This window comes from Phocoena phocoena, chromosome 12 (genome assembly GCF_963924675.1).
Source record: "Phocoena phocoena chromosome 12, mPhoPho1.1, whole genome shotgun sequence".
Taxonomy (NCBI): Eukaryota; Metazoa; Chordata; class Mammalia; order Artiodactyla; family Phocoenidae; genus Phocoena; species Phocoena phocoena.
This window is the reverse complement of record NC_089230.1, coordinates 74858236-74879178: the sequence shown is the minus strand read 5'-3', so window position 1 is coordinate 74879178 and position 20943 is coordinate 74858236.

Below are 20943 nucleotides of genomic sequence, written 5' to 3'. Positions count from 1 at the left end.
GGCCACAGACACCCCAAAACACACCACCAGACGTGAACCTGCCCACTAGAGAGACAAGATCCAGCCTCATCCAGCACAACACAGGCACAATCCCCTCCACCAGGAAGCCTACACAACCTGCTGAAACAACCTTAGCCACTGGAGACAGACATCAAAAACAACGGGAACTACGAACGTGCAGCCTGCAAAAAGGACACCCCAAACACAGTAAGATAAGCAAAATGAAAAGACAGAAAAACACACAGCAGATGAAGGAGCAAGATAAAAACCCACCAGACCTAACAAATGAAGAGGAAATAGGCAATCTACCTGAAAAAGAATTCAGAATAATGATAGTAAGGATGATCCGAAATCTTGGAAGTAGAATGGACAAAATGCAAGAAACAGTTAACAAGGACCTACAAGAACTAAAGATGAAACAAGCAACGATGAACAACGCAATAAATGAAATTAAAAGTACTCTAGATAGGATCAATAGCAGAATAACTGAGGCAGAAGAACGGATAAGTGACCTGGAAGATAAAGGAGTGGAAATAACTACTGCAGAGCAGAATAAAGAAAAAAGAATGAAAAGAACTGAGGACAGTCTCAGAGAGCTCTGGGACAACATTAAACGCACCAACATTCGAATTATAGGGGTTCCAGAAGAAGAAGACAAAAAGAAAGGGACTGAGAAAATATTTGAAGAGATTATAGTTGAAAACTTCCCTAATATGGGAAAGGAAATAGTTTATCAAGTCCAGGAAGCACAGAGAGTCCCATACAGGATAAATACAAGGAGAAATATGCCAAGACACATATTAATCAAACTATCAAAAATTAAATACAAAGAAAGCATATTAAAAGCAGCAAGGGAAAAACAACAAATAACACACAAGGGAATCCCCATAAGGTTAACAGCTGATCTCTCAGCAGAAACCCTACAAGCCAGAAGGGAGTGGCAGGACATACTGAAAGTGATGAAGGAGAAAAACCTGCAACCAAGACTACTCTACCCAGCAAGGATCTCATTCAGATTTGATGGAGAAATTAAAACCTTTACAGACAAGCAAAAGCTGAGAGAGTTCAGCACCACCAAACCAGCTTTACAACAAATGCTAAAGGAACTTCTCTAGATAAGAAATGCAAAAGAAGGAAACGACCTATAATAACGAACCCAAAACAATATAGAAAATGGGAATAGGAACATACATATCGATAATTACCTTAAATGTAAATGGACTAAATGCTCCCACCAAAAGACACAGATTGGCTGAATGGATACAAAAACAAGACCCTTATATATGCTGTCTACAAGAGACCCACCTCAGACCTAGAGACACATACAGACTGAAAGTGAGGGGATGGAAAAAGATATTCCATGCAAATGGAAACCAAAAGAAAGCTGGAGTAGCAATTCTCATATCAGACAAAATAGACTTTAAAATAAGGACTATTAAAAGGGATAAAGAAGGACACTACATAATGATCAAGGGATCGATCCAAGAAGAAGATATAACAATTGTAAATATTTATGCACCCAACATAGGAGCACCTCAATACGTAAGGCAAATACTAACAGCCATAAAAGGGGAAATTGACAGTAACACATTCATAGTAGGGGACTTTAACACCCCACTTTCACCCATGGACAGATCATCCAAAATGAAAATAAATAAGGAAACACAAGCTTTAAATGATACATTAAACAAGATGGACTTAATTGATATTTATAGGACACTCCATCCAAAAACAACAGAATACACATTTTTCTCAAGTGCTCATGGAACATTCTCCAGGATAGATCATATCTTGGGTCACAAATCAAGCCTTGGTAATTTTAAGAAAACTGAAATTGTATCAAGTATCTTTTCTGACCACAACGCCATGAGACTAGATATCAATTACAGGAAAAGATCTGTAAAATATACAAACACATGGAGGCTAAACAATACACTACTTAATAATGAAGTGATCACTGAAGAAATCAAAGAGGAAATAAAAAAATACCTAGAAACAAATGACAATGGAGACACAACGACCCAAAACTTATGGGATGCAGCAAAAGCAGTTCTAAGGGGAAGTTTATAGCAATACAAGCCCACCTTAAGAAGCAGGAAACATCTCGAATAAACAACCTAACCTTGCACCTCAAGCAATTAGAGAAAGAAGAACAAAAAAGCCCCAAAGCTAGCAGACGGAAAGAAATCATAAAAATCAGATCAGAAATAAATGAAAAAGAAATGAAGGAAACGATAGCAAAGATCAATAAAACTAAAAGCTGGTTCTTTGAGAAGATAAACAAAATAGATAAACCACTAGCCAGACTCATCAAGAAAAAAAGGGAGAAGACTCAAATCAATAGAATTAGAAATGAGAAAGGAGAAATAACAACTGACACTGCAGAAATAAAAAAAATCATGAGAGATTACTACAAGCAACTCTATGCCAATAAAATGGACAATCTGGAAGAAATGGACAAATTCTTAGAAATGCACAACCTGCCAAGACTGAATCAGGAAGAAATAGAAAATATGAACAGACCAATCACAAGCACTGAAATTGAAACTGTGATTAAAAATCTTCCAACAAACAAAAGCCCAGGACCAGATGGCTTCACAGCTGAATTCTATCAAACGTTTAGAGAAGAGCTAACACGTATCCTTCTCGAACTCTTCCAAAATATAGCAGAGGGAGGAACACTCCCAAATTCCTTCTACGAGGCCACCATCACCTTGATACCAAAACCAGACAAGGATGTCACAAAGAAAGAAAACTACAGGCCAATATCACTGATGAACATAGATGCAAAAATCCTCAACAAAATACTAGCAAACAGAATCCAACAGCACATTAAAAGGATCATACACCATGATCAAGTGGGGTTTATTCCAGGAATGCAAGGATTCTTCAGTATACGCAATCTATCAATGTGATAAACCATATTAACAAATTGAAGGAGAAAAACCATATGATCATCTCAATAGATGCAGAGAAAGCTTTCGACAAAATTCAACACCCATTTATGATAAAAACCCTCCAGAAAGTAGGCATAGAGGGAACTTTCCTCAACATAATAAAGGCCATATATGACAAGCCCACAGCAAACATCATCCTCAATGGTGAAAAACTGAAAGCATTTCCACTAAGATCAGGAACAAGACAAGGTTGCCCACTCTCACCACTCTTATTCAACATAGTTTTGGAAGTTTTAGCCACAGCAATCAGAGAAGAAAAGGAAATAAAAGGAATCCAAATCGGAAAAGAAGTAGTAAAGCTGTCACTGTTTGCAGATGACATGATACTATACATAGAGAATCCTAAAGATGCTACCAGAAAACTACTAGAGCTAATCAATGAATTTGGTAAAGTAGCAGGATACAAAATTAATGCACAGAAATCTCTGGCATTCCTATATACTAATGATGAAAAATCTGAAAGTGAAATCAAGAAAACACTCCCATTTACCATTGCAACAAAAAGAATAAAATATCTAGGAATAAACCTACCTAAGGATACGAAAGACCTGTATGCAGAAAATTATAAGACACTGATGAAAGAAATTAAAGATGATACAAATAGATGGAGAGATATACCATGTTCTTGGATGGGAAGAATCAACATTGTGAAAATGACTCTACTACCCAAAGCAATCTACAGATTTAATGCAATCCCTATCAAACTACCACTGGCATTTTTCACAGAACTAGAACAAAAAATTTTGCAATTTGTATGGAAACACAAAAGACCCCGAATAGCCAAAGCAATCTTGAGAACGAAAAAAGGAGCTGGAGGAATCAGGCTCCCTGACTTCAGACTATACTACAAAGCAACAGTAATCAAGACAGTATGGTACTGGCACAAAAACAGAAAGATAGATCAGTGGAACAGGATAGAAAGCCCAGAGATAAACCCACGCACATATGGACACCTTATCTTTGATAAAGGAGGCAGGAATGTACAGTGGAGAAAGGACAGCCTCTTCAATAAATGGTGCTGGGAAAACTGGACAGGTACATGTAAAAGTATGAGATTAGATCACTCCCTAACACCATACACAAAAATAAGCTCAAAATGGATTAAAGACCTAAATGTAAGGCCAGAAACTATCAAACTCTTAGAGGAAAACATAGGAAGAACACTCTATGACATAAATCACAGCAAGATCCTTTCTGACCCACCTCCTAGAGTAATGGAAATAAAAAACAAAAATAAACAAATGGGACATAATGAAACTTCAAAGCTTTTGCACAGCAAAGGAAACCATAATCAAGACCAAAAGACAACCCTCAGAATGGGAGAAAACATTTGCAAATGAAGCAACTGACAAAGGATTAATCTCCAAAATTTACAAGCAGCTCATGCAGCTCAATAACAAAAAAACGAACAACCCCATCCAAAAATGGGCAGAAGACCTAAACAGACATTTCTCCAAAGAAGATATACAGAATGCCAACAAACACATGAAAGAATGCTCAACATCATTAATCATTAGAGAAATGCAAATCAAAACTACAACGAGATATCATCTCACACCAGTCAGAATGGCCATCATCAAAAAATCTAGAAACAATAAATGCTGGAGAGGGTGTGGAGAAAAGGGAACACTCTTGCACTGCTGGTGGGAATGTGAATTGGTTCAGCCACTATGGAGAACAGTATGGAGGTTCCTTAAAAAACTACAAATAGAATTACCATATGACCCAGCAATCCCACTACTGGACATATACCCTGAGAAAACCAAAATTCAAAAAGAGTCATGTACCAAAATGTTCATCGCAGCTCTATTTACAATAGCCCGGAGATGGAAAGAACCTAAGCGCCCATCATCGGACGAATGGATAAAGAAGATGTGGCACATATACACAATGGAATATTACTCAGCCTTAAAAAGAAATGAAATTGAGTTATTTGTAATGAGATGGATAGACCTAGAGTCTGTCATACAGAGTGAAGTAAGTCAGAAAGAAAAAGACAAATACCGTATGCTAACACATATATATGGAATTTAAGGAAAAAAATGTCATGAAGAACCTAGGGATAAGACAGGAATAGAGGCGCAGACCTACTGGAGAACGGACTTGAGGATATGGGGAGGGGGAAGGGTGAGTTTTGACAGGGCGAGGGAGAGTCATGGACATATACACACTAACAAACGTAGTAAGGTAGATAGCTAGGGGGAAGCAGCCGCAGGGCACAGGGATATTAGCTCGGGGCTTTGGGACGGCCTGGAGGGGTGGGATGGGGAGAGTGGGAGGGAGGGAGACGCAGGAGGGAAGACACATGGGAGCATATGTATATGTATAGCTGATTCACTTTGTTGTAAAGCAGAAACTAACACACTATTGTAAAGCAATTATACCCCAATAAAGATGTTAAAAAATAAATAAATAAATAAAATAAAATAAAAAAAAGAGAACAGAATGCACTTGGAGTTGATGCTAAAATTAACTTACAGAAATTTAAAAAAGCTGATTTTAACTGATTAGTAGCTATATTATGAAATGAGTAGGAGACAAAAAGTATTGATTTCTAATAATAAATTCATGATTCCTTAAGGAAACTCAAACATTCTCTTCTTATTTTATACTTTTTCTGAGTATTTTAACCATTTCATATCTTCGATTAACATCTTATATTCAATTCAAACTATTTTTCTCATTTCAAGACTCACTTATCAAACTCCTCCTGTTAGAGGTCCAATGGTATCTAAAAATCATCATCAATCCATCAATATCCTTATGTCCATAAATGTAACCTTTTTCTACCCAAACCAGAAATCTTGGAGTTAACCTAAACATCTCTTTCCATTTCTTGCCATATTCAATAAATCCATATTGATTTAGATCTTTCAAATCTATCCTATGTTTAGGCTCTCAGTTTCCCTTGCCTGAATTCCACAATAGCCTTGCAAACTCCCAGAGGAACTGACATGTAAGCTGAGTCCTATGATGACTTGGCAGCCATCAGATGGAAGGATGTTGAGGAAACAGTCTCTCACTGAGAGAACACCTCCAAAGGTCTCTCTAAGCTGGGAAGGCAGCATATTCCATTAAAAAACTGAAAATAGTTCTGCATAGGTGAAGCCAGGAGATCAAGGATGAACTGAGAAGAGTATATGCATCCCAAAAGGTTAGGAACATTATTGTTTTCACTATGAATATCCAATGCCTAGAGTAGTACTTGGCATTTAGTGGTCATTCAGTACACATTTGTTACATTAATGAAGAAACAAATGAATTCAAGAGCTAAAAGACTGTGAAGGGCTTTACAGGCTTTCTTAATATTTGGGTAGTCTTCAAAGGGCAATGGGAAACCGTTAAAAGGTCTTTAGCTGCAGAATGACATAATCAGATCTACCTCTTAGAAATATCGCTCTGGCTATTGTATGAAGGAAAGATAGAGGGAAGAAGCAAGATTCCATGGAAGGAGACTAATTAAGAGAACATTTTACTAGGCAGAGAAAGAGAGAGATGCTAGAGGCTTGAATTAGGAAGCTAAAATGAAGATGAGTATACGTAGATATCTGAGAGGTGTAGAGAAGATTGGTCCCTAGGACTTAGAGATTAATGAAGTAACTGAAGCTGGGTAGTAGAAGAGAGGGAGGAAGCAAGGATGGATTTACAGCTTTGACAACTAGCTGAAAGGTTAATTGGAACATGGAACATGGGAGAAGAAAAAGGTTTGTTTTTAATTTGTAATTTTTTTCAAAGGTGTGCCTTACTGCACTAGGCAGAGATATATTAAATGTCATATGTCAAAAAGACATGTCTAGAAGGCAGATTTGGATATATGGTTCTGGCACTCAGGAAAGCAATGTCAGATACAAATATAGATTTAGGAGTTACTGTTAAAGATGGAATCAAGGGGGTGAGCGAGACTCCAGAAAAAGAGTGTGGTGGGGGAAGCTATGTGCTATGAAAGTAATAGAAAGCATTAAAATAAGAGGCACAGTCAGTAAAGGATATCAAGAAAATGCCTAACTGTTGATTTTGCAACAAGCAGGTTGCAGTCTTGGTAAGAATAGTTTCAGTAGAGTTCTTCATGTGGGAACCAGATAGCAGTAAGCTGAAAAGTAAGTGGGAGGTGAGAAAGTGAGGAAATAATGCCTGTGAACAATTCCTTCAAAAAGTTTGCCTTTGTAACATTCCATGTGACAAAGTGAGAGAGTGGCATGGACATATATACACTACCAAATGTAAAATAGATAGCTAGTGGGAAGCAGCCGCATAGCACAGGGAGATCAGCTCCGTGCTTTGTGATAGCCTGGAGGGGTGGGAGAGGGAGGGTGGGAGGGAGGGAGAGGCAAGAGGGAGGAGATATGGGAACATATGTATATATATAACTGATTCACTTTGTTATAAACCAGAAACTAACACACCATTGTAAAGCAATTATACTCCAATAAAGATGTAAAAAAAAAAAGTTTGCCTTTGAAAGGGAAGAGAGATAGAGCAGGTGGAGCTAGAAGAGAGTGTGAGATCCAGGGAGGACTAGATTTTATCATAAAGATGCTAAAGGCTTAAGTATGTTTAAATAATAGCGACAAGGAACCAGTAGTCAGTCAGTGGTTGCAGATATGAGAGAGAAAAGTGGAGCTAGATAAAACTCTCTGGTTAGCCATGATGGATGGGGATCCAAAGGCCAAAAGAAAGCTTAGCTTTAGACAGAAAGGAAGGGGTGGGGGGCACCTCTCTACAAGAGGAAGAGGGAAGGAAGAAATGCAGGGTGGAGGCAGGAAAGGTAGGACATGGCTTCTCTAGTCCTTGTGAAGTTTTATGCTAAGGTTGGGGGGTGAGGCAAGAGAGGAGAAAGCTTGATGAAAGTGAGAAAAGTTTGAAACTGCTGTTGTGGGAATGGGAAAGGAAGGCAAGAGGGGATCTTAGTAAGTGCCTCCTGGCACTGCAACTCCATTGAGGTTGAGACCATAAATTTAATAGGACAAATTTGGGATATTGTGCCATTTTTATTTCCATGGTGCTTATCAGCTTGGACATGGACAGGGGTAAGATACCCAGCTAGGTTTATCTAGAGTTGCGATTTTTTCACATAGGTGTGACAGAAGGGAAGTAGGGCAAGATGCTGAAGATGATAATAATAGGGATATAGATTCAGCCTCCAAGCAAGGTACCCAAAAATTTTTTTTTTGAGGGACAAATGAGAAATTGTGGAAAGGGAGCTTTGGGAGCTTGACTACTGGCCACTGTACCAGGCTTCAAATACATTATTTCACTCATGAGCCATAGCAAACCTATTTTGTGAAACGCAATATTGTCTCCATTTTACAAATTAAAAAGTTGAAGATCTCAGAGAGGAGTTACATATCCATGGTAATCAACTAGGACCCAGTGGAACTAGGACTCAATCAAAATTATTATATAAAACTAACATCTAGCTGACCCCAAGGCCCAGATACTACATCTCAGTGAAAGTAGTGAGTAGAAAGACTCTTGCCCTGTAAAATTCTATCTTTAAAAATTAATGTACGGGCTTCCCTGCTGGCGCAGTGGTTGAGAATCTGCCTGCCGATGCAGGGTACACGGGTTCGTGCCCCGGTCCGGGAAGATCCCACATGCCGCGGAGCGGCTGGGCCCGTGAGCCATGGCAGCTGAGCCTGCGCGTCCGGAGCCTGTGCTCCGCGACGGGAGAGGTCACAACAGTGAGAGGCCCACGTACTGCAAAAAAAAATTAATGTACAAACAATTTGAGGATGCAAAGAAGAATTAGAACAACTAAAATTCATAGGTTCGGTTTGAGGACATTATTAATTCCAAATGGGATATTATCAAACAATAATATTTGACGGCTGTGTAAAACCTTACAGAATCCAAAGAAGTTTCATAAATTTTGTCTCAATAATCAAAACAATTTTATGAAGTAGATATTTTATCATTTCTATTTTATGGTTTCCAAGAAGCTAAGGGATTTACACAGCTCACTAACTGACGGATTTTGCCTCTTCACTTGTGTTTGTGAAAGCTCCTGGAAAACACAAAATGATTACAGATAGGTTATTAGCAAGCTTATGCTCCATATATGGGTTTTATATAGTTAAAAGGTAGAATAAACCTTGATAATTTTTTATTATTTCAATTTTGAGACTATCAGGAAAACATATTCAATATTTGAATATGCTTTTTTGAACTCTTGGAGAGAAAACCTGCTTACTTCATACAAATCAGATGGGGTTGTAACTGTAAAATAGTCCAACATCTCTGTCATGTGGAGATTTGGCTATTTTTCATTCTCTTTCGTTGTAGAGGTCACAACTCAAGATTCTTACAGCTTGTTTTCATTCCAAAAGCATCTGACATAAGCTTACCCACTCCTCTCAGACTCAGGACACTTCCACTGTCTTTTTACTGGGCAAAGAGAGAAATACAGAAGTCAGAAAATTGAGAAAAATAAAGACAGTAGTATAGGTCTAAGGAAAAGAATAGAATATCAAATATAAACCAGGAATGAAGGAGCTAGAAGGAGAACCAAGAGAGCTGCATGAGTGACCAACATATTACTCTTCCCACCACATACTCTGGCTTTGTCCACAATTTCTTTCCTTCTTTCCCTGTAGGTGGTCTTCTCACCCTACTCCCTTCCTTTTAAAGGAACATTTCTGGCTTCACTAGATCAATAGATCTAGGCAGATTATTGTAATTCTATACCCTTCCTTAGACCCGAGACACTTCTGACATATGCTATTCTCTTAATGCCCTTGAAATGGCTTAAACAGGTATGAAAATGAGGGTTGATTTTATTAATTGAATTTATAGGACAAATATGCTCTAAGAGAATCCTGATATTAGTATGTTGTTTTGAAACAGAAATTTGTTGTTGAGCTTTGGAAAGAAACAAAGATAGAGCATCTAAAGGTAATATTTTGTCACAAATGAGTCATTTCTTGGGTTTAGTGCCCAAATGAGAAACAGAAATTATCCCAAATGCAAAGTTGAAGAACTTGACAAATAATGAAGATAAAAATCAATAATGTTAAAAATCTAGTATCATGTCAACACCTGGATTATATCTATGTAATTTGGGGGTAAGATTGTAGTCTTGATTTAAATAAGAAAGGCTGTTGGTGCCTACACATTGTAAGTTTGTATGTATTAGGAGTTGATGAAGAAGAAAAAGAAGAAGAAGGAGAAGGAGAAGGGGAAGGGGAAGGGGAAGCGGAAGGGGAAGGGGAAGAAGGAGAAGGAGAAGGAGAAGAAGAAGAAGAAGAAGGAGAAGGAGAAGGAGAAGGAGAAGGAGAAGGAGAAGGAGAAGAAGAGGAAGAAGAGGAAGAAGAGGAAGAAGGAGAAGGAGAAGAAGAGGAAGAAGAGGAAGAAGAGGAAGAAGGAGAAGGAGGAGAAGAAGAAGAAGGAGGAGGAGGAAGAGGAGGAAGAAGGAGAAGGATAAAAGAGAAGGAGAGGAATGAAGGAAGAAGGAGAGGGAGAACAAGCTGGAGGAGGAGGAGGAAGAGGAGGGAGGAAGGAGAGAAAGTGGAAGAGGGAAGAGAAGAGAAAGGAAAGAAATAACAAACAGCATGAAATAATTTCCATTTTTCTCAGTGAAGTAAGTTTGTTTGTTTGTTTACTTGATAGAGTCTTGGTTCCCATAGGGAGGAAAAGGCAGTCTGATTTACAGATGGCTGAAAAATATTAAACAAAATCACTACCCTATATATCTCTTAGCCAGAAATTGGGGTCATCTCCATAATTTAAGATGTTTTCTCCATGTTTACATAACCACATGTGGCCTCTCTCATGGAAGCTTTCAGTGGTTTTGACAATGCAAACAGAGTTTTTTTGCTAAAGCCAAGTGCGTTTTCTCTTACAGACTGATGCTAAAATCTGGATTAGTAAAGTTTATTTCTTGTTCATTGAAGATGGTTCCATAACAAAACTCTTTCTATTTCACTGTAGAAATCAGTGCTTTGGTAATAAAATTCTCTATAAAGGATAAATCAATACAATCAATAACATTTATTGTCTACTTTCAGGTATTTGATTCCTAAGTTACTGAGTTATTGACCTTTGCAATGATGCGAGTTTAAAGAAAAAAGAATTAATGCTTATTATTTCAAACTTTAGAAGTAGATTTGAAATTTATTTTCAAAATCCCTTTCCATTTAAATCATCCCAATCAGCTCTAACAAAAATCTCATTGATGTTGCCACTCACTTATCAAACTACATAATCTTTATCTACCAACCCAAAGATCCAGAATCTTCTCAAGGAGAAAAGGGTTAGAAAAACAATATTGATATAACATAGCTCTTTTTCTTTTACTTTATTCAAGTAAAATTTTCTTGAAACTCACACCACTTCAGGGCATCTGAGGGTCATTTAATCAACAAGTATATATTGTACCAGGCTCAGTACTAGATGATAAAACAAAATCTCTGCTCTCAAGGACCTGTTTTGGTGGGACATGAGCAGATTTATTGGTGTGACAAGGAGGTAAGTACTAATCAAGGAATAGAATAATGAAAGAAAAATAATAGCACATATGGGATGCAGCAAAAGCAGTTCTAAGAGGGAAGTTTACAGCAATACAATCCTACCTCAAGAAATAAGAAAAGTCTCGGGCTTCCCTGGTGGCTCAGTGGTTGAGAGTCCACCTGCCGATGCAGGGGACACGGGTTCATGCCCCGGTCTGGGAAGATCCCACATGCTGCAGAGCGGCTGGGCCCATGAGCCATGGCCGCTCAGCCTGCGTGTCCAGAGCCTGTGCTCCACAAAGGGAGAGGCCACAACAGTGAGAGGCCCGTGTACCGCAAAAAATTTTTAAAAAAGAAACAAGAAAAATCTCAAATAAACAGTCTAACCTCTCACCTAAAGGAGCTAGAGAAAGAAGAACAAACAAAATTCAAAGTTAGTAGAAGGAAAGAAATCATAAAGATCAGGGCAGAAAGAAATGAAATAGAAACAAAGAAAACAATAGCAAAGATAAATGAAACTAAAAGCTGGTGCTTTGAGAAAAGCTCAAATCAATAAAATCAGAAATGAAAAAGAAGTTACAATGGACACCACAGAAATACAAAGCATCATAAGAGACTACTACAAGCAATTCTATGCCAAAAAAATGAACAACCTGGAAGAAATGGACAAATTCCTAGAAAGGTATAACCTTCCAAGACTGAACCAGGAAGAAATAGAAAATATGAACAGACCAATCACAAGTAATGAAATTGAAGCTGTGATTAAAAATCTTCCAACAAATGAAAGTCCAGGGCCAAATGGCTTCACAGGTGAATTCTATCAAATATTGAGAGAAAAGCAAACACCCACCCTTCTCAAACTCTTCCAAAAAATTGCAGAGGAAGGAACACTCCCAAACTCCATCTATAAAGCCACTATAACCTCGATACCAAAACCAGACAAATATACTACAAAAAAGAAAATTGCAGACCAATATCACTGATGAATATAGATGCAAAAATCCTCAACAAAATACTAGCAAAGAGAATTCAACAACACATTAAAAGGATCATACACCATGATCAAGTGGGATTTATCCCAGGGATGCAAGGATTTTTCAATATACGCAAATCAATCAATGTGATACACCACATTAACAAACTGAAGAATAAAAACCATATGATCATCTCAATAGATACAGAAAAAGCTTTTGACAAAATTCAACACTGATTTATGATAAACACTCTCCAGAAAGTGGGCATAGAGGGAACCTACCTCAACACCATAAATGCCATATATGACAAACCCACAGCAAACATCATTCTCAATGGTGAAAAACTGAAAGCATTTCCTCTAAGATCAGGAAAAAGACAAGGATGTCCAGTCTCGCCACTATTATTCAACATAGTATTGGAAGTCGTAGCCACAGTAATCAGAGAAGAAAAAGAAATAAAAGGAATACAAATTGGAAAAGAAGAAGTAAATCTGTCACTGTTTGCAGATGACATGATACTATACACAGAGAATCTTAAACATGCCAACAAAAAACTACTAGAGCAAATCAATGAATTTGGTAAGGTTGCAGGATACAAAATCAATGCACAGAAATCTCTTGCATTCCAATACACCATCAATGAAAGATCAGAAAGAGAAATTAAGGAAACAATCCCATTCACCATTGCAACAGAAAGAATAAAATACTTGGGAATAAACCTACCTAAGTAGGTAAAATACCTGTACTCAGAAAATGATGAAAGAAATCTAAGATGACACAACAGATGGAGAGATATACCATGTTCTTGGATTGGAAGAATCAATATTGTGAAAATGAGTATACTACCCAAAGCAATCTACAGATTCAATGCAATCCCTATCAAATTACCAATGGCAGTTTTTACAGAACTAGAACAAAAAACCTTAAAATTTATATGAAGACACAAAAGACCCTGAATAGCCAAAGCAATCTTGAGGGAAAAAAACGGAGCTGGAGGAATCAGACTCCCTGACTTCAGACTATACTATAAAGCTACAGTACTCAAGGCAATATGGTACTGGCACCAAAATAGAAACATAGATCAATGGAACAAGATAGAAAGCCCAGAGATAAACCCATGCACCTATGCTCAATTAATCTATGATAAAGGAAGGAAGAATATGCAATGGAGAAAACACAGTCTCTTCAATAAGGGGTGCTGGGAAAACTGAACAGCTACATGTAAAAGAATGAAAGTAGAACACGACCTAGTACCATAGACAAAAATAAACTCAAATTTAAGACCTAAATATAAGACTGGACACTATAAAACTCTTAGAGGAAAACACAGGAAGAACACTCTTTGACTTAAATCACAGCAAGATCTTTTTTGACCCACCTCCTAGAGTAATGGAAGTAAAAAAATAAACAAATGGGACCTAATGAAACTCAAAAGCTTTTGCACAGCAAAGGAAACTATAAACAAGACGAAAAGACAACCCTCAGAATGGGAGAAAATATTTGCAATCAAATCAACAGACAAAGGATTAATCTCCAAAATATATAAACAGCTCATGCAGTTCAATATTTTAAAAAACAAACAACCTAATCAAAAAATATATAAACAGCTCATGCAGTTCAATATTAAAAACAACAAACAACCTAATCAAAAGACCTAAATAGACATATCTCCAAAGAAGACATACAGATGGCCAAGAGGCACATGAAAAGCTGCTCAACATCACTAATTATTAGAGAAATGCAAATCAAAACTACAATGAGGTATCACCTCACACAGGTTAGAATGGGCATCATCAGAAAATCTACAAACAACAAATGCTGGAAGGGTGTGGAGAAAAGGGAACCCTCTTGCACTGTTGGTGGGAATGTAAATTGATACAGCCACTATGGAAAACAGTCTGGAGTTTCCTTAAAAAACTAAAAATAGAATTACCGTATGACCCAGCAATCCCACTACTGGGCATATATCCAGGGAAAACCATAATTCAAAAAGACACATGCACCCCAATGTCCATTGCAGCACTACTTACAATAGCCAGGTCACGGAAGCAACCTAAATGCCCAATGACAGACAAATGGATAAAGAAGATGTGGTATATACATACAATGGAGTATTAGTCAGCCAGAAAAAGGAACGAAATTGGGTCATTTGTAGAGACGTGGTTGGACATAGAGACTGTCATCCAAAGTGAAGTAAGTCAGAAAGAGAAAAACAAATATCGTATATTAACACATATATGTGGAATCTAGAAAAATGGTACAAATGAACCAGTTTGCCAGGCAGAAATAGGGTCACAGGTATAGAGACCAAACATATGGAAATGCAGGGAGGGAGTGGTGATGAGATGAATTGGGAGAGTGGGATTGATATATATATACACTGATATGTATAAAATAGATAACTAATTAGAACCTTCTGTATAAAAAAAAAAGATAAAATTTAAAAAAAAAGAAAAATAAGAACAAAGCCTTCAGAAAGGAGACAACCTTTGAAATGAGTCTTAAATGGTCAGTATTCACTCAGGAATAAAAGAGGAGAAAGGAAGCCACTCATATTGGAGAGAACAAAGCATATTAAAAATTTTAGGAAAGATGTTCAGTATTCTAGCAATTTTATTGGACCAGAGTACAGCTGCTAAAAGGGGACTGTGGAAGGTGATCCTAGGAAGGGAAGGGAAGGCTCCAACAAGAAAGGCCTTCTATGAGATGCCAAAGAGCTTGGACTCCAACCTATAGGCAATAGAGATGCCTTTATATTGGCCTTTAAGATCCTCCCAACCATGTAGAAGATAGATTGGAAGCAAACAAGGATGGAGGTAGAAAAAAATAGGAAATTTCAGAAAGCAACTAATGATAGAGACCTGAGAGAATGCAGTGGCAGTGTGTTTAGAAAGGAAAGAACAAATATAAGGTATATTAAGGAGGCAGAAATATTGGGACTTGGTTATTAATTGATTTGTGGTTAGGGGCAAGATTAAGGAAAGTAGAATAACTGGAAGGTTTGTTACCTAGGCACTTGTTAGAGGATGATGTCAGTCACTGAGAAGGGGGAATGAAAGTAATGAATGGGTTTGGAATAAAGGTTGGAGGTCATGTAGGTTAGGCTTAGGATAGTTTGAGCTTGAAGGATAATGGGATCAAAGTACAAATGCCCAATAAGCATTCAGATACGAGTTGGAAATAAGAAGAGGGATTCAGGAGAGAGGCAGAGATTAGAGAGCTATATACAAGTGGATTGTCATTGAAATTAAGGTTGTTCATGGAGTCCAGTAAGAGTATGAAGAAAAAGGGGCTAACGCAGAAATCCTTGGGAGAAAGAAAGCAGTAGTCCATAAGAGAAGAAAAATCCAGGAGAGAAAAGTAGAAAGATTGCAGTTTCAGAGGAGAAGGAAGGGGTTTGGTTCTAGATGGAAGAATTTTCCTTGACTAGAAAAATCTTATTCTGAGACACAAGAGAAAGAAGGATGCAGATGTTTATGCATATGCTGGTGTAAGGTTCGGGCTGTAGGATGGCCTGTTTTGTTGCATGTAAGAGGCTATTTTTTTCTGAAAGTTATAAAATATGAATTGAATGGTAATGCTGACACAATAAAGATTTGGAACGGTTACTGTAAGAAGAGACAGGAAGCTTAACAATGAGATAGTAGTCTACTCCATGGAAATAAAAGTCCAGCTCACGTTGAAGAAAATATATTTTTGAAGGCTACCTCTTGCATGCTTGCATGACTTTCTTTGTGAAGGGAAAAGATTAAGTTTATTTGATGCAGGAAATTGTAGTAAAAAAAGACAGCCAGGAAATTAGGAGTTTTGTGAGTAAATCATTGAAATATTATACTGATTCACAAAGTCTAAGCTGGTTTACAAAGACATGAGAAGCCATAATTGAGGAAAAATGAATGAAGGGATTAAGGTACTTGATGTCTCACTGAAGCCACAGAGCAAGTATTAAAGAAGGAAGGAAGGAGATTGGATGCTAGGTTAAAACAAGGTGTTAAGAAGTGGTTTTGATGTATTTAGAAGTAAAATAGTAAACTCTTTTAGAGTTCAAAAGATCTGTGAATCTTCAACTGACCCATATCCTTCTTTCAATTCCAGTTTCTCCCATTTTCCTAGATAAGTTTATTGTTCCTATGGACAACCACCGCAAATCCTATCTTCAGAGTTTTTGGTTTCTCCATCTTCAATAACACTCATTTCTTTCAATAGCCTTAATCTCATAAGAAATTAAGATGTGTGATTGAAATATAAATTAAAGTTATTGAAGATGAGCTTCTTGGAATGCTCACCTTTGGAACACTCCATCTCAGAACCCAGCTGCCATGGTGTAAGAATCCCAAGCCACATGAAGAGCTCACATGTACATGCACCAGAAGACAGCTAGCTTCAACTGCCAGCCATGTAAGTGAGCCATCTTGTATGTCCAGCTCAGTCAAGACTTCAGATGATTGTAGCCTTAGCTGATATCTGACTGCAATTGCATGAGAGACATTTAGCAAGCACCACTAAACTCACCCCAGTCAATCCACACAACCACGAGAGAAAACAAGTTGCTATTTTAAGCTGGTAAATTTTGTAGTAGTTCATTATGTGGTGATAGATAGCCAAAACAATCTACTTCAAATTCAATTCCTCTTACTGAATAAAGTTTTAGTAATTACTTAATATCAAGATTCTACTATAATGTATGGTTTTATATTTCCTATGTAATTCTTTATAGGATGATTTAAACTTCAAACAACACTTTTTCTAAATTATTCACCACAGTGCATATTTATTAAAATGGATATAAAACAAGCCAGAAGAACAATGTGAAGAAAATTGTTGGTTATTCAAACCACTGCTAAAGAAAAAAGGCTTTAAAACTTAGCATATAATTGGATTACAATAAATCAGGAAGGATCCTTTAGTATTTGCTTGGAATGACATATTATCCCTTTGGGAATAAAGTGTTTAATTAGTGTGGATTTCACTGTACTATTACACTAGACTTAAGAGGTAACTACACTGAAAAGGAATGTTCATATTTAAATTCACTTGTCAACACCAGAATCATGAAAGTTTCAAGGAAATTATTCTAAGAGAATAATTGTCTCCTTTCAATACAATTTTTTTCTCATTCATATTAAGGGCATCTTAAATACACACACACACACACACACACACACACACAGAATAAAAACCTGATTACAATTAGTATGTTTACATTATCAAAAAACAATTTTTAATAATAGCATATTTTGCATTTAAAGAAAAAACAGATAGATAAGCTAGCATGTAATATGCTAATGTTAGGTTGGTCTATAAAGGTTATACTTCTGTACAAATTAAGAAAAATATTCATTTTAAATAATATTAATATTGAAATCATTGCCACTCAAATGACAAATGACACTTGAAACTCATTGTTGAAAGGTGACAGCTCATTAGTGAGTAGAGATTTGGCAGAAAACTCAAAATTCACACAAACAAAACCAAATATTTCAGAATCTTTCTTCAAAGAATGCCTCTGAGAAATAGATTCCTAGATCTCCTAACCTTGCTACATCAAATGTGCCCTCAGTTTAGTGCCCTAGTCTTTTGATATTATCAAGATGATACAGAGAGAATGAAATTAATAAATATTTTTCCCACTTTTTCAATCCAAGAGAGATGTATTTTATCATTTTTGTTTGAATATCAATAAATTCAATACTTAGATTTTTTTAACTTTAGTGGCAGTCTTTTTTACAAACATTTTTTTAGAATGACTACTGCACATTTGTAAAGAAATAGCTAAAGTAGAAGGACACACAATTACTCACAAAATGTGAATTGTGGGAATGCAGTTATTACTAACTCAAATGATGTGCATTCAAAATAACATTTCAACAGCGTACAAATTACTCAAAGTAATAAAAAGTGTTGATGTGGTAGACTGATTTCACTCTTCATTTCATTGAAATGTTTTAAATGTTTTTTTTTTCATTTCTTTGCCAAACTTTTCACCCTGCATCACTGAACAATCCTTCCTGTATCAAAGGGAAAATCAGTTTCATTTAACCCAAAATTATAGGAAAGCATTAGGACATTAGTAACCCATATGTGTGGCAGATAAATAGACTAACACCGTAGGCACACACACGTGTGCACACACACACACACACACACAAATCACTAGAGTTTGGATTTAATTTAGTAGCTTTGAAAGTTGCTTTCAGTCATTACATAAATTACTGAGCAATTTTTCTGATGATTTCTAAAATAAAATTTTGGTTTAATATATTCTCTTGCTTAATTTTTATACAAATACTATAAAATATTGGGTATATAGTACAAATAGACTATTTCTCTTTCTCCATTTACTCTATATTAGGCACTAGGACAAAATTGTTTATATTCTTTCTCTAATGGAAAATTGTTATGGTCATACCATGTCTGAAAAGACATGGAGGAATGTTAAATGCATATTACTAAGTGAAAGAAGCCAATCTGAAAAGGCTACAAATTCTCTGATTCCAACTATATGGTATTCTGGAATATGTACAACTATGGATTGTCAGAGTTTGGGATGGGGGTAGAGCAGAGCACAGAGGACTTTTAGGGCAGTGAATATACTCTGTATGATACCATAATGATGAATACATGTTATTATTCATTTGTTCAGACTCATAGGATGTATAACACCAAAAGTAAACCATAATGTAAACTTATTGACTTTGGGTGATTATGATGTGTCAGTGTAGGTTCATCAGTTCTAGCAAATCTACCACTCTGGTGAGGGATATTGATAACGGGGAGGCTGTGCATGTATAAGGGCAGGAGGCAGATGAGAAATCTTTGCAGCTTTCCCTCAGTTTTGCTGTGAACTTTAAACTACTATAAAAAATGAAGTTAATAATAAAAGAAAGATTTTAAAAGAAAACTGAAAGATGAAAATTAAAAAGTAATCATTTGAGAAATAAGTAAAGTTTATTCAAGAAAGCAAGAGGGTTCCAATATTAGGAAATCCTTTAATGTAATTCATCAAATCAAGATATATAAAGAAAAAATCATATACTCATCTGAATAGAGATGATATTTTTAGCAAAATGCATTTGACACATCAACTACTAATTTATGATTTTTAAAAAATAAGTAGTTTCCTTAAAGGCTGATGTGCATTTCAGCTTTAAATTAGCACCTCAATGAGGAAATTAGAAGCATTCATGTAAAGGGAACAAAAAAACCCTCCTATCACTGCTACTATTTAACTATTTAATTGTATTGGATTTACTTGACAAAGCAGTTAGAAAAGAAACAACAATTAAAAGCATAAGATTTTTAAGAAGAAGAGGAAAACTATCTCCATTTGTCCATGGCATGATGAGATATCTAAAAACAACAAAAGCACCAATGGAAAAGCTGCCACAAGACTAGAAGAATAGAACATTAGTGTAGAGAATTTAAGAGCCTTCATAGTTACAAAAAATAATTATTGTGCATAAATATAATGGAAGATCCCATTAATATATTGAAAATAAAAATGAGATAACTAAGCATAAATTAAATACAATATTTAAAGCTTATATCAGGAAAAATATAAGATACTCTCAAAGATGCAAAAGAACAACTTGAAAGATATACTATGCTCTTGAATAGAAAAATTCAACATCATAAAAAATGTCATTTATTTTCCATAGGTAAAATTATAAATGTAAAGTGATCACAACAAAAAAATGCCATCAATTTTCTTAGAGAAGAAAAATTTATTACAAAGATTATATGATATAATAAACCAGTAGAAATTGCCAGAAAACCTCCCAAGTAAAAAGCAAAACACACAGGAGATGAAAAGAGAGTCTACCTATACCAAAATTTCAAACATATTGTAAAGCCACTAAAATGAAAATAGTGGTATTTGTACACGAATAGAAAGGTCAATGAAACAAAAAGAAGAATCAATAGACTTTTTACATACAAACACTTAGTAGACAACGAAGGCAGCATATCAATCAGTGGAGGAAAATATGGACTTATTAATAACTCATGTGGTAACAATTGTATGGTTATATAAAAAATCAGCTTTATCTTACACCAAAACCAAGATAAATTCCAAATGGATCAGAGCTCTGAATTCAAATTTAGAACTATACAAGTATTAGAAGAAAGCACAGGTAAATTACTTTATAACCTGCAAATATTCAAAAGCCAGAGCAAAACAAGAAATTATTGACAATATAGCAAAAACCGAAAAAAATAAATAAAAAATGGAAAAAAATATGTGTACTAAATTATAAAGGGATAATACCTTATTTATGAAAAACTACAAAACTTGGAATTAAAAGACCAATACTCCAATAGAAAAATGGAGAAATTATATAAAAACATGATTAACATGCAAAAATGCAAATTACTCTTAAACATATAAATAATGCCCACCTTCACTTAAAATTATAGAAAGCAAATTAAACTATAATGAAATACCATGTTTAACTATCCAATTGGTAAAAATCTAAAAGATTGAGAAAATGCTCTATAGAGGCAGTTCTTAGAAAATAAATGCTCTCATTCACTGTTACAGTAATACAAAATGATGCATTCTTATGTAGA